The 15,273-nt window shown below is 44.2% G+C and overlaps 3 non-coding genes and 2 pseudogenes across 3 annotated transcripts; all 5 read left to right on the top strand.

The window, feature by feature from the left end:
- Window positions 1–1,371: 1,371 nt before the first annotated feature.
- Window positions 1,372–1,562, top strand: LOC130335704 (U2 spliceosomal RNA). Its single transcript, XR_008877279.1, has one exon. It is a non-coding gene; the product is annotated as a U2 spliceosomal RNA (small nuclear RNA).
- A 2,094-nt stretch (window positions 1,563–3,656) lies between these two features.
- Window positions 3,657–3,789, top strand: LOC130335760 (U2 spliceosomal RNA; annotated as a pseudogene).
- Window positions 3,790–8,815: 5,026 nt separating this feature from the next.
- LOC130335738 (U2 spliceosomal RNA) lies at window positions 8,816–9,019 on the top strand (annotated as a pseudogene).
- Window positions 9,020–11,097: 2,078 nt separating this feature from the next.
- On the top strand, window positions 11,098–11,288 carry LOC130335810 (U2 spliceosomal RNA). Its single transcript, XR_008877360.1, has one exon. It is a non-coding gene; the product is annotated as a U2 spliceosomal RNA (small nuclear RNA).
- Window positions 11,289–13,381: 2,093 nt separating this feature from the next.
- On the top strand, window positions 13,382–13,572 carry LOC130335809 (U2 spliceosomal RNA). The gene has a single exon (XR_008877359.1). It is a non-coding gene; the product is annotated as a U2 spliceosomal RNA (small nuclear RNA).
- Window positions 13,573–15,273: the final 1,701 nt, after the last annotated feature.

The raw sequence follows: 15,273 nt of genomic DNA, 5'->3' as shown, positions 1-15,273 counted from the left end.
TTGAGATCTATACTTTAGACTGTATCTAAACCTGCTCCAACATGGACTGACATTCTGGCCTACTTTCAGCCGATGCGACTTGTCTGTCGCTGAACAGTCGCTTTTTATGTATTCAGCACCTATGTATAATGTTGTAAAAATGCTCTAGAAGCTAAAGTCGCAGAAATGTCACACATATTTGGCCTGCAACTTTCTGTGCGACAAATTCAGACAGGAAAAATCAGTATAAATCCTTAGAAAATTATCCCCCAGTGTCTCCATCTGCTGGCGGTATTGAATAAGCATTGCTGCACTGATGGGGTATGCATTAGACGAAAAAAAAGAAGAAAAAGAAGAATAATACGCCCAGAAAAGAGGCGAAAAGGAGAAAAACGTAAAAAAACGTGAAAAAAAAGTAAGAGGAAGAGAAGGGAAAAAAAGGTGGAAATGGGTTTAAAAGTGATTTCGGCGGAGAAATATATATATATATATATATATATATATATATATATATATATACGCGCACACACACACATATATATAAACGTATTCTCCGTTGAGATATTGCAGCCGCTGCTGTGTCCAGGCCCAGGAGCCTTAGCACTGTGCTGTGATGTCACTCAATACCACTGACATCACTAGGTGTAAACAACATCTCTCCTTTGCTGTGTATGTGACTATGGAGCTGTTTGGTGATGTCGTCTATTATGGCCTTCATAGAAGCAACAGGAGATTGTTGCATCCATCTAGAACCCTCAGAACTACAGTGCTATGATGTCACTCACTTCCACAGGCCTTGCAGAGTGTAAACAACAACAACCCAGCTTTGTTGTGTATGTAACCATAGGGATTTGTGATGTCACCTAGAACCTTCACAGCAGCGACAGCTTTATGAGGAGCATCAGCACTGCTCTGCCTGAGCAGAACCATCACCGCCATAGGTTGTCAAATAACCCGGGTTTAACCCACACAGGTAAGTCCAATGGGGTGCAGGCATGTCCTCTATGCTTACAGCTTCCCGTGGGTGTTGGTTTGATACCGTTTGGGGACAGCCAAGGAGGCATCTGCAGGCAACAAAGGTAGGTGTGTGCTTGTGTGTGTGTTTCCTATGCAGATCCTAAGCCCAGTGTCACATGCAAGTAGGAGGAGTAAGAAGGGTTCCTGGCAAATCCGGGTTATGGATTGCATTTAAAAAGGCCCCGTGGGAGTGCAATGGGCCCCTGTCTTGCTGCTTAGCAATAATGGTATGGGTTTAGGTTCTGCTGTGTGTACTGGTGGTTGACTGCCCCCCAGCCCAGAGTGTGCATGGAAAATTGTCTGGCAGCCTCCCTGACAGCAAGCAGTGATAGTGCCCATGAAGGGCACCTTGTTGGGCCCGCCCCTTTCACGGTTATCGCTTCTCGGCCTTTTGGCTAAGATCAAGTGTAGTATCTGTTCTTATCAGTTTAATATCTGATACGTCCCCTATCTGGGGACCATATATTAAATGGATTTTTGAGAACGGGGGCCGATTTCGAAGCTTGCTTCCGTCGCCCTATGCATTGACCCGATATGGCAGTATCTTCGGGTACAGTGCACCACCCCCTTACAGGGTTAAAAAGAAAGATTCCTACTTTCATTGCTACCTGCTTGCTGGCTAGCCAGCTAGCCAGCCCTGTGGGCCTTGCTGCTGCTGCTGCAGCCAAAAAACAAAAGGTGGTGCTGCTGCTGCTTCTGCTGCTTCTGCTTCTGCTTGTGTCTGGCCGCTGTTGGAGCGTCCAGGCACAGGACTTCTGCTGCTGCTGACTAAATGGCCTCCTTAATTGGATCATTTGAGTAGCCAGCACACCTGTGCAGGTAGGGCATGACATGATAGGCAGCTGCCTTGATAGCGGGTGGGTGCTGAATGTTCCTAATTGACAAAATAAGATTAATGCTTATGAAGAAATATAAAATCTCATCCCTTCCCCAATATCGCGCCACACCCCTACCCCTTAATTCCCTGGTTGAACTTGATGGACATATGTCTTTTTTCGACCGTACTAACTATGTAACTATGTAACATAACATGGGGGGGGGGGGGGTCTCCTGGCTGTTCACACAGGTGTGTCATTGCTGTACATTGACCATGCATTGCTTCTGTGGTATTGCAAAGGCAAAGACAAATGCTTCCAGCCATCCATTGCACTAATGGATTGGTCATCAGCTGGCTGTCTATGTCCCGCATCAATATAGACCAAAGTACAGAGGGTTAGGCTATGCTATTGTGCACCTACCTGATGCATCAGAAGGTGCGAGGCCCTTGCTAAATTCTGTGCACAGACTTTGAGATCTATACTTTAGACTGTATCTAAACCTGCTCCAACATGGACTGACATTCTGGCCTACTTTCAGCCGATGCGACTTGTCTGTCGCTGAACAGTCGCTTTTTATGTATTCAGCACCTATGTATAATGTTGTAAAAATGCTCTAGAAGCTAAAGTCGCAGAAATGTCACACATATTTGGCCTGCAACTTTCTGTGCGACAAATTCAGACATGAAAAATCAGTATAAATCCTTAGAAAATTATCCCCCAGTGTCTCCATCTGCTGGCGGTATTGAATAAGCATTGCTGCACTGATGGGGTATGCATTAGACGAAAAAAAAGAAGAAAAAGAAGAATAATACGCCCAGAAAAGAGGCGAAAAGGAGAAAAACGTAAAAAAACGTGAAAAAAAAGTAAGAGGAAGAGAAGGGAAAAAAAGGTGGAAATGGGTTTAAAAGTGATTTCGGCGGAGAAATATATATATATATATATATATATATATATATATATATATATATACGCGCACACACACACATATATATAAACGTATTCTCCGTTGAGATATTGCAGCCGCTGCTGTGTCCAGGCCCAGGAGCCTTAGCACTGTGCTGTGATGTCACTCAATACCACTGACATCACTAGGTGTAAACAACATCTCTCCTTTGCTGTGTATGTGACTATGGAGCTGTTTGGTGATGTCGTCTATTATGGCCTTCATAGAAGCAACAGGAGATTGTTGCATCCATCTAGAACCCTCAGAACTACAGTGCTATGATGTCACTCACTTCCACAGGCCTTGCAGAGTGTAAACAACAACAACCCAGCTTTGTTGTGTATGTAACCATAGGGATTTGTGATGTCACCTAGAACCTTCACAGCAGCGACAGCTTTATGAGGAGCATCAGCACTGCTCTGCCTGAGCAGAACCATCACCGCCATAGGTTGTCAAATAACCCGGGTTTAACCCACACAGGTAAGTCCAATGGGGTGCAGGCATGTCCTCTATGCTTACAGCTTCCCGTGGGTGTTGGTTTGATACCGTTTGGGGACAGCCAAGGAGGCATCTGCAGGCAACAAAGGTAGGTGTGTGCTTGTGTGTGTGTTTCCTATGCAGATCCTAAGCCCAGTGTCACATGCAAGTAGGAGGAGTAAGAAGGGTTCCTGGCAAATCCGGGTTATGGATTGCATTTAAAAAGGCCCCGTGGGAGTGCAATGGGCCCCTGTCTTGCTGCTTAGCAATAATGGTATGGGTTTAGGTTCTGCTGTGTGTACTGGTGGTTGACTGCCCCCCAGCCCAGAGTGTGCATGGAAAATTGTCTGGCAGCCTCCCTGACAGCAAGCAGTGATAGTGCCCATGAAGGGCACCTTGTTGGGCCCGCCCCTTTCACGGTTATCGCTTCTCGGCCTTTTGGCTAAGATCAAGTGTAGTAATACAGGAGATCTGGTCAGAAGGTACTCGGGTACCCCTCTCCTCGGCCTTGTGGGATCGCCCAGGTTTATTGCCTGGGCTTCACCCACTTGTTGCTATTGGGGAGAGGGCCTAGTCCCAGGGTAACGAGTAGCGATCGCCTCTCAAGACCTTCGGGTGGAGAGAGGTTAGAACCATGGATGATGATCCGGATCCAGGTTCTGTGCCGGCATACGCAAGGATCAAAAACACCGTGAGAGTCATTCTCACGGATGATACCAAAAGGGCGGACGATTTGAAATTCGTAGTAGAGGACGTGCTCGGAGGAGTTTTCGGAATACAGAAGGGCGAGATATTGGCAATCCAGGACTACCCGAAGCGTAAAATTTTTGATGTGACGTTCACACAAAATGGCATCCACAGAGATTTTGTTACCAGAGCTGCTGCGAGTAAAGACAAAAAGCTTCAGGGTGTCCGGATTATTGAGCACGTTCTAGACGATATTAAGCTGGTGGTAGTAAAGATGTATTCCCCTTTCGCCAACCTACACGATGTTGAGTTGTTTTTACAAGTCTATTTTAGTAAGGTTGAGTGCAGAGGAAAAATCATGAACAGCTGTGGCATCTGGACATCTAAGTGGAGATTTCAGGTTACATGCAAAAAAGATGACAGATTGCCAGGGGGAATTCAACTACCACCAGCTCGTTTTAAAATAAATAATATGTGTGGCGACCTCTTTTATGCGGGGATGCCAAGCTACTGCAGGAAGTGTCACAGATATGGACACACAAAAGAAAACTGTGAAAGTACATGCAAAAAATGTGGTAGCACACAGCACGAGACAGAGAAATGCACAAGAGGAGGGAGGTGCAATTTCTGTCAACAATTCGGTCACCTTTTCTCCTCTTGTCCCCACAGACATAGGACGGAGCAGCAGTGGCAACCCTGGAGGCAGCAAGGACAGCAACCGGGACACCAGCCGAGGCAAGCAGAGCCAGTGATTACCCCCCCACAAGAGGTAAGCGGTGAGATGGAGAAGGAGAAAGACCCCCCTCAGTCAAAAGGAGGGGACCCTAAAGAGCAGAGGATGGCCAAAAAACGTGCAAGTGGTGAAAAAACTGGCCCCCAGGAGCATGCTGGGTTAAGAGAGGAGCGGACGGCGGCCGAATCCGCTCCTCAGCAACCTCTGGCTCAGGGTCCCCCTGAGAGCGATGATCCGGGTGGAGAGGTGAAGGTTAAAAGGCGGAGGGGCTCCAGAAGACTCTATTCGGAGGCGGTCCAGGGGGAGCCGATGGAAGTACCTGCGGATGCAGGGAACCCAAGTGACGTTCCTCCACAGGTCCCCATAGGGGATACCCCCCCTCCTCCCTGCCAGGAGGAGGTTTCAGGGGTGACCGTCTCTGAGGTACCAGAGACGGAACTAAGTGAACACCCGACCCCTATGGAGGGGCAAGAGGTGGAAGAACCCAATGAGTCTGGAGCCCTGATTGCCAGGATGCCCGAGAACAACTATGCCTCAATCATGATGGAGGAGGGGGGTCGGCTGAGTGATGGTGCCTCCTCTCCTGCTTCCTCTATGCGTACAGTTGAGTCAGATTTTGGGGGGTATGAGGCTTCGGAGGGGGAATCAGAGGTGTAAGACGTTTTCTTGTACATTCCCATGGCTGAGTTGTCCGGTCTGTCCTTGAACGTGAGAAGTGTGAGCGCCAGAGTAAGAAGGGTTGCCCTATTTAATTACTTGTCGGTTTTTGCTGCTTCCGTCCTTTTCCTGCAGGAATGTGGCATCCCGCACAGATTAAATTATAAAGAATATGAAGATGATTGGGTGCACGGTCCATCAGTCTGGTCTGGATCAAATGAGTCCAGATCAGCAGGGGTCGCCATACTTTTTAAAGGGAACGTTTTAATTGAGAGTTTTAACGAAATTTTACCAGGCAGAATTTTATTGGTCAGCGCTTTTATTAATGGTATTAAATGGCAGTTTTTAAATTTTTATGGTTCTCCTGATAAGAATGAAAGAATAAAAATGTTGGAGATTTTACCCCTTTTTATTAACAATTCTAGTCCTCTTGTTTTATCAGGTGATTTTAATTGTATTTTAAGGGGAGAACGCCGTTTTTCGAACGCAGTGAGTAGGAACTATGATAAGACGTCTTTTATGTTAAAAAACTTGATTTTAGATTTTAATCTCACTGATGTTTTTAAAAAATGTAATTTTAACGTACCAGAGGAAGACGGTGTTACCTGGAGCAATGCAAGCTGTAGCTCCAGGATAGATTTTATTTTTTGTTCTTATCAAGTACTGCCTTTTAACTGTGATCTTTTTACCAATGTTTTTTCTGACCATAAATTATTGTATTTTAAAGTTAAAAGTGATTTTAAAAGGAGAACTGGTAGGAATGCCTGGAAGTTAAACGTGTCCCTTTTAGAAGATCCGCAGGTTTTATCAGATTTTATCACCTTTTACAAGGAATGCAGACGAGTAAAAGACCCCAACACTCCCACCAGTATCTGGTGGGAAAAAATGAAACTAAAAATAAAAGAATTTTTTATCCGTGTTGGGGTTAGGAAAGCTAAAGAAAAACGTGAATTTTATAATATCCTAAATACTCGTCTGCAAACCCTGTACAAATTCAGAGCACATGGGATGGAGGTGGAGAAGGAGGTACATGATCTTAAAAAAGAAATAACTAAGTGCCTGGAGCAGAAAGGAAAAGAAATTATCTTTAGGTCTCGAATACAGCATCTTGAGGAAAACGAGACCTGCTCCAGGTATTTTTTTAAGAAAATACATGAAAATAGAAGGTTAATAGAAAACATTGAAGGAGTGAATGATGTACAGGGTATTTTAAAAAAGGTGCAAGAGTTTTATGCGGATCTTTTTAATGTAAAACACATTGATGAATGTTTTATGAATGACTCGTTAAAGGAGATCACCAATTTTTTAGATCCTGTCTCACAGTCTTTTTTATTGCAGAATATTTCAGAGCAGGAGATTTTAGAGACCGTCAAGAGTTTTAAAACAGGTAAAGTGCCTGGGCCGGATGGTATACCCATTGAATTTTATGTTACTTTTTATGGTATTTTAAAAGAAGATTTGTTCTCCCTTTTTACGGAAGTCTTTAAGTCTAAAATCCTCCCAGGCTCATGGAAGAAGGGTGATGTCTCCCTGCTATTCAAAAAGGGAGACCGGTCGGAACTCAAAAACTGGAGACCAATCACCCTTCTGAACTGCGACTATAAAATAATGGCGAAACTGTGTGCTAACCGCTTAAAGAACGTAATCCATAAAATAATTCATACAAACCAAGTCTGTGGGGTGCCTGGGAGGAGTTTATGGGAGAACCTAAACCTTTTAAAGGATGTAATTAGCGACACCAAATTAAGAAAAGGAAAGCTGGCGGTTTTATCCATAGATTTTGAAAAAGCTTTCGACAGGGTGTCACATTTTTATCTTTTTAAGGTTTTAGAGAAAATGGGTATACCTGATGGCTTTTTATTGTCTCTTAGAGCTTTTTATGATAACTGTACTAGTAAAATTTTAGTAAATGGTTTTAAGACACAGGGCGTGATTTTAAATTCCGGAGTGAAGCAGGGGTGTCCCTTGTCCCCACTACTCTTCATTTGCGCAATAGAGCCTCTTTTATGTACAATACGAAAGGATAAGCAGATCCATGGAGTCCCCCTGCCAGGAGGAGGGGGACTAGAGGCGAAGGTAGTGGGGTACATGGACGATGTTGCGGTGTTTTGCAGGGACACCCCATCGCTTCAGAAGACGCTAAAACAGATTCAATATTTTAATTGTGCCTCCGGTTTTAAAGTCAATTTTAACAAAAGTAACATTTTAAACATAGGCGGAATGCCTTTGTATGATGTGCCCGTCCCTGTGTCTGAGTCGGTGCAGATTTTAGGTGTCTCCTTTGACGAGTCTAATAATGGTTTTAATAGCTGGGACTTGGTGGCTCAAAAAATAAATAAGAAAATATGTATGTGGAACATGCGAGAACTTACAATGGAAGGGAAGGTTTTAATTACAAAAATGGTGCTTTTACCTATTTTATTGTATTTAAGTCTGGTTTTCCCACCCCCCGAAATGGTTCTAAAGAAAATAACAAAAGCTTGTTTTACTTTCTTTTGGAGTTCTAAGAGCGAAAAATTAAAGAGACAAATTGTGATAAAACCGAACTCCAGGGGCGGTAAGGATTTTCCAGATTTTAAAGCTTTCCTTTTAATAAAGTTTTTTAGCATGTGTTTTACTACTGTTTTTAAAGATAGCTACTGGTCTTATTTTGTTCGTTTTAATACTGGTTATTTTATGCGGAGGAACGGCTGGTTTTCTACAGTTTTAGGTTGCCCTTATTCTTTGAATTTACCCCCTCAATACATGATTTTAGGAAAAATTTTAAACTTATATAATTTTAAAGGTAAAAGTGTTCAGGATCTGTGCAATAGCAAAAAACTACTAAAGGAAATAAAAGAAACCAGTACCGTGACTCCCATCAAAAATTTTAACAAACAGAAGTGTATACAGATTTGGAAGATGTTGAGTATTAATTATCTTTTTAATTCACAGAAGGACCTGGCCTGGAGCTGCGCACACGAGTGTCTTCCATGCCGGGCATTCCAGCACCGAAGAGGATTATCCAACTCTGCAACCTGCCCGAGGGAGGGATGCCGACAAGAGGAGACCGTGCACCATCTAATATGGACTTGTTTTTACTCGCAGAAAATATGGACAAAGATACTCCCTCTGGTAAAAAGGATAACTGGACTAAAAGACTTAAATATTGCAGTGGTTTTTTATGGTTGCCTGGAATGCCCAACACGGACTCAAGAGACTATTGCATGGAAGATCATAAACTGTGTGAAGGCAGCTCTGTGGAAGGCCAGGAATATTTTATTGTTCAAGCATGAGGTTTTATCTGTGAAGGACATTTTATCTATCTGTTTTTATGAAATGTACCAGTACTATCTTTTAGACAAGAAGAGATTTCCGCTTTTATCTAGAAAATGGTTTTTAAAAGAATGGAATTCTATCTTGTAAAGCCACCAAGTGCCCATTTTATGTTTTAATATGTTGTAAATATGTTATTTATATGTAACTGTATTTATTGACATATTTGCACAACTTTGTTAATATTATTTAATTTTTAATAAAGTTGCCCCCGTAAGGGTAGTCAAGTTAAAAAAAAAATCTGTTCTTATCAGTTTAACATCTGATACGTCCCCTATCTGGGGACCATATATTAAATGGATTTTTGAGAACGGGGGCCGATTTCGAAGCTTGCTTCCGTCGCCCTATGCATTGACCCGATATGGCAGTATCTTCGGGTACAGTGCACCACCCCCTTACAGGGTTAAAAAGAAAGATTCCTACTTTCATTGCTACCTGCTTGCTGGCTAGCCAGCTAGCCAGCCCTGTGGGCCTTGCTGCTGCTGCAGCCAAAAAACAAAAGGTGGTGCTGCTGCTGCTTCTGCTGCTTCTGCTTCTGCTTGTGTCTGGCCGCTGTTGGAGCGTCCAGGCACAGGACTTCTGCTGCTGCTGACTAAATGGCCTCCTTAATTGGATCATTTGAGTAGCCAGCACACCTGTGCAGGTAGGGCATGACATGATAGGCAGCTGCCTTGATAGCGGGTGGGTGCTGAATGTTCCTAATTGACAAAATAAGATTAATGCTTATGAAGAAATATAAAATCTCATCCCTTCCCCAATATCGCGCCACACCCCTACCCCTTAATTCCCTGGTTGAACTTGATGGACATATGTCTTTTTTCGACCGTACTAACTATGTAACTATGTAACATAACATGGGGGGGGGGGGGTCTCCTGGCTGTTCACACAGGTGTGTCATTGCTGTACATTGACCATGCATTGCTTCTGTGGTATTGCAAAGGCAAAGACAAATGCTTCCAGCCATCCATTGCACTAATGGATTGGTCATCAGCTGGCTGTCTATGTCCCGCATCAATATAGACCAAAGTACAGAGGGTTAGGCTATGCTATTGTGCACCTACCTGATGCATCAGAAGGTGCGAGGCCCTTGCTAAATTCTGTGCACAGACTTTGAGATCTATACTTTAGACTGTATCTAAACCTGCTCCAACATGGACTGACATTCTGGCCTACTTTCAGCCGATGCGACTTGTCTGTCGCTGAACAGTCGCTTTTTATGTATTCAGCACCTATGTATAATGTTGTAAAAATGCTCTAGAAGCTAAAGTCGCAGAAATGTCACACATATTTGGCCTGCAACTTTCTGTGCGACAAATTCAGACAGGAAAAATCAGTATAAATCCTTAGAAAATTATCCCCCAGTGTCTCCATCTGCTGGCGGTATTGATTAAGCATTGCTGCACTGATGGGGTATGCATTAGACGAAAAAAAAGAAGAAAAAGAAGAATAATACGCCCAGAAAAGAGGCGAAAAGGAGAAAAACGTAAAAAAACGTGAAAAAAAAGTAAGAGGAAGAGAAGGGAAAAAAAGGTGGAAATGGGTTTAAAAGTGATTTCGGCGGAGAAATATATATATATATATATATATATATATATATACGCGCACACACACACATATATATAAACGTATTCTCCGTTGAGATATTGCAGCCGCTGCTGTGTCCAGGCCCAGGAGCCTTAGCACTGTGCTGTGATGTCACTCAATACCACTGACATCACTAGGTGTAAACAACATCTCTCCTTTGCTGTGTATGTGACTATGGAGCTGTTTGGTGATGTCGTCTATTATGGCCTTCATAGAAGCAACAGGAGATTGTTGCATCCATCTAGAACCCTCAGAACTACAGTGCTATGATGTCACTCACTTCCACAGGCCTTGCAGAGTGTAAACAACAACAACCCAGCTTTGTTGTGTATGTAACCATAGGGATTTGTGATGTCACCTAGAACCTTCACAGCAGCGACAGCTTTATGAGGAGCATCAGCACTGCTCTGCCTGAGCAGAACCATCACCGCCATAGGTTGTCAAATAACCCGGGTTTAACCCACACAGGTAAGTCCAATGGGGTGCAGGCATGTCCTCTATGCTTACAGCTTCCCGTGGGTGTTGGTTTGATACCGTTTGGGGACAGCCAAGGAGGCATCTGCAGGCAACAAAGGTAGGTGTGTGCTTGTGTGTGTGTTTCCTATGCAGATCCTAAGCCCAGTGTCACATGCAAGTAGGAGGAGTAAGAAGGGTTCCTGGCAAATCCGGGTTATGGATTGCATTTAAAAAGGCCCCGTGGGAGTGCAATGGGCCCCTGTCTTGCTGCTTAGCAATAATGGTATGGGTTTAGGTTCTGCTGTGTGTACTGGTGGTTGACTGCCCCCCAGCCCAGAGTGTGCATGGAAAATTGTCTGGCAGCCTCCCTGACAGCAAGCAGTGATAGTGCCCATGAAGGGCACCTTGTTGGGCCCGCCCCTTTCACGGTTATCGCTTCTCGGCCTTTTGGCTAAGATCAAGTGTAGTATCTGTTCTTATCAGTTTAATATCTGATACGTCCCCTATCTGGGGACCATATATTAAATGGATTTTTGAGAACGGGGGCCGATTTCGAAGCTTGCTTCCGTCGCCCTATGCATTGACCCGATATGGCAGTATCTTCGGGTACAGTGCACCACCCCCTTACAGGGTTAAAAAGAAAGATTCCTACTTTCATTGCTACCTGCTTGCTGGCTAGCCAGCTAGCCAGCCCTGTGGGCCTTGCTGCTGCTGCAGCCAAAAAACAAAAGGTGGTGCTGCTGCTGCTTCTGCTGCTTCTGCTTCTGCTTGTGTCTGGCCGCTGTTGGAGCGTCCAGGCACAGGACTTCTGCTGCTGCTGACTAAATGGCCTCCTTAATTGGATCATTTGAGTAGCCAGCACACCTGTGCAGGTAGGGCATGACATGATAGGCAGCTGCCTTGATAGCGGGTGGGTGCTGAATGTTCCTAATTGACAAAATAAGATTAATGCTTATGAAGAAATATAAAATCTCATCCCTTCCCCAATATCGCGCCACACCCCTACCCCTTAATTCCCTGGTTGAACTTGATGGACATATGTCTTTTTTCGACCGTACTAACTATGTAACTATGTAACATAACATGGGGGGGGGGGGGGTCTCCTGGCTGTTCACACAGGTGTGTCATTGCTGTACATTGACCATGCATTGCTTCTGTGGTATTGCAAAGGCAAAGACAAATGCTTCCAGCCATCCATTGCACTAATGGATTGGTCATCAGCTGGCTGTCTATGTCCCGCATCAATATAGACCAAAGTACAGAGGGTTAGGCTATGCTATTGTGCACCTACCTGATGCATCAGAAGGTGCGAGGCCCTTGCTAAATTCTGTGCACAGACTTTGAGATCTATACTTTAGACTGTATCTAAACCTGCTCCAACATGGACTGACATTCTGGCCTACTTTCAGCCGATGCGACTTGTCTGTCGCTGAACAGTCGCTTTTTATGTATTCAGCACCTATGTATAATGTTGTAAAAATGCTCTAGAAGCTAAAGTCGCAGAAATGTCACACATATTTGGCCTGCAACTTTCTGTGCGACAAATTCAGACAGGAAAAATCAGTATAAATCCTTAGAAAATTATCCCCCAGTGTCTCCATCTGCTGGCGGCATTGAATAAGCATTGCTGCACTGATGGGGTATGCATTAGACGAAAAAAAAGAAGAAAAAGAAGAATAATACGCCCAGAAAAGAGGCGAAAAGGAGAAAAACGTAAAAAAACGTGAAAAAAAAGTAAGAGGAAGAGAAGGGAAAAAAAGGTGGAAATGGGTTTAAAAGTGATTTCGGCGGAGAAATATATATATATATATATATATATATATATATATATATATATATATACGCGCACACACACACATATATATAAACGTATTCTCCGTTGAGATATTGCAGCCGCTGCTGTGTCCAGGCCCAGGAGCCTTAGCACTGTGCTGTGATGTCACTCAATACCACTGACATCACTAGGTGTAAACAACATCTCTCCTTTGCTGTGTATGTGACTATGGAGCTGTTTGGTGATGTCGTCTATTATGGCCTTCATAGAAGCAACAAGAGATTGTTGCATCCATCTAGAACCCTCAGAACTACAGTGCTATGATGTCACTCACTTCCACAGGCCTTGCAGAGTGTAAACAACAACAACCCAGCTTTGTTGTGTATGTAACCATAGGGATTTGTGATGTCACCTAGAACCTTCACAGCAGCGACAGCTTTATGAGGAGCATCAGCACTGCTCTGCCTGAGCAGAACCATCACCGCCATAGGTTGTCAAATAACCCGGGTTTAACCCACACAGGTAAGTCCAATGGGGTGCAGGCATGTCCTCTATGCTTACAGCTTCCCGTGGGTGTTGGTTTGATACCGTTTGGGGACAGCCAAGGAGGCATCTGCAGGCAACAAAGGTAGGTGTGTGCTTGTGTGTGTGTTTCCTATGCAGATCCTAAGCCCAGTGTCACATGCAAGTAGGAGGAGTAAGAAGGGTTCCTGGCAAATCCGGGTTATGGATTGCATTTAAAAAGGCCCCGTGGGAGTGCAATGGGCCCCTGTCTTGCTGCTTAGCAATAATGGTATGGGTTTAGGTTCTGCTGTGTGTACTGGTGGTTGACTGCCCCCCAGCCCAGAGTGTGCATGGAAAATTGTCTGGCAGCCTCCCTGACAGCAAGCAGTGATAGTGCCCATGAAGGGCACCTTGTTGGGCCCGCCCCTTTCACGGTTATCGCTTCTCGGCCTTTTGGCTAAGATCAAGTGTAGTATCTGTTCTTATCAGTTTAATATCTGATACGTCCCCTATCTGGGGACCATATATTAAATGGATTTTTGAGAACGGGGGCCGATTTCGAAGCTTGCTTCCGTCGCCCTATGCATTGACCCGATATGGCAGTATCTTCGGGTACAGTGCACCACCCCCTTACAGGGTTAAAAAGAAAGATTCCTACTTTCATTGCTACCTGCTTGCTGGCTAGCCAGCTAGCCAGCCCTGTGGGCCTTGCTGCTGCTGCAGCCAAAAAACAAAAGGTGGTGCTGCTGCTGCTTCTGCTGCTTCTGCTTCTGCTTGTGTCTGGCCGCTGTTGGAGCGTCCAGGCACAGGACTTCTGCTGCTGCTGACTAAATGGCCTCCTTAATTGGATCATTTGAGTAGCCAGCACACCTGTGCAGGTAGGGCATGACATGATAGGCAGCTGCCTTGATAGCGGGTGGGTGCTGAATGTTCCTAATTGACAAAATAAGATTAATGCTTATGAAGAAATATAAAATCTCATCCCTTCCCCAATATCGCGCCACACCCCTACCCCTTAATTCCCTGGTTGAACTTGATGGACATATGTCTTTTTTCGACCGTACTAACTATGTAACTATGTAACATAACATGGGGGGGGGGGGGGGTCTCCTGGCTGTTCACACAGGTGTGTCATTGCTGTACATTGACCATGCATTGCTTCTGTGGTATTGCAAAGGCAAAGACAAATGCTTCCAGCCATCCATTGCACTAATGGATTGGTCATCAGCTGGCTGTCTATGTCCCGCATCAATATAGACCAAAGTACAGAGGGTTAGGCTATGCTATTGTGCACCTACCTGATGCATCAGAAGGTGCGAGGCCCTTGCTAAATTCTGTGCACAGACTTTGAGATCTATACTTTAGACTGTATCTAAACCTGCTCCAACATGGACTGACATTCTGGCCTACTTTCAGCCGATGCGACTTGTCTGTCGCTGAACAGTCGCTTTTTATGTATTCAGCACCTATGTATAATGTTGTAAAAATGCTCTAGAAGCTAAAGTCGCAGAAATGTCACACATATTTGGCCTGCAACTTTCTGTGCGACAAATTCAGACAGGAAAAATCAGTATAAATCCTTAGAAAATTATCCCCCAGTGTCTCCATCTGCTGGCGGTATTGAATAAGCATTGCTGCACTGATGGGGTATGCATTAGACGAAAAAAAAGAAGAAAAAGAATAATAATACGCCCAGAAAAGAGGCGAAAAGGAGAAAAACGTAAAAAAACGTGAAAAAAAAGTAAGAGGAAGAGAAGTGAAAAAAAGGTGGAAATGGGTTTAAAAGTGATTTCGGCGGAGAAATATATATATATATTTTTATATATATATATATATATATATATATATATATACGCGCACACACACACATATATATAAACGTATTCTCCGTTGAGATATTGCAGCCGCTGCTGTGTCCAGGCCCAGGAGCCTTAGCACTGTGCTGTGATGTCACTCAATACCACTGACATCACTAGGTGTAAACAACATCTCTCCTTTGCTGTGTATGTGACTATGGAGCTGTTTGGTGATGTCGTCTATTATGGCCTTCATAGAAGCAACAGGAGATTGTTGCATCCATCTAGAACCCTCAGAACTACAGTGCTATGATGTCACTCACTTCCACAGGCCTTGCAGAGTGTAAACAACAACAACCCAGCTTTGTTGTGTATGTAACCATAGGGATTTGTGATGTCACCTAGAACCTTCACAGCAGCGACAGCTTTATGAGGAGCATCAGCACTGCTCTGCCTGAGCAGAACCATCACCGCCATAGGTTGTCAAATAACCCGGGTTTAACCCACACAGGTAAGTCCAATGGGGTGCAGGC

The sequence above is a fragment of the Hyla sarda genome, unplaced genomic scaffold, assembly GCF_029499605.1.
Source record: "Hyla sarda isolate aHylSar1 unplaced genomic scaffold, aHylSar1.hap1 scaffold_456, whole genome shotgun sequence".
NCBI classification, from domain to species: Eukaryota; Metazoa; Chordata; class Amphibia; order Anura; family Hylidae; genus Hyla; species Hyla sarda.
This window is presented reverse-complemented; position numbering and strand designations above follow the sequence as displayed.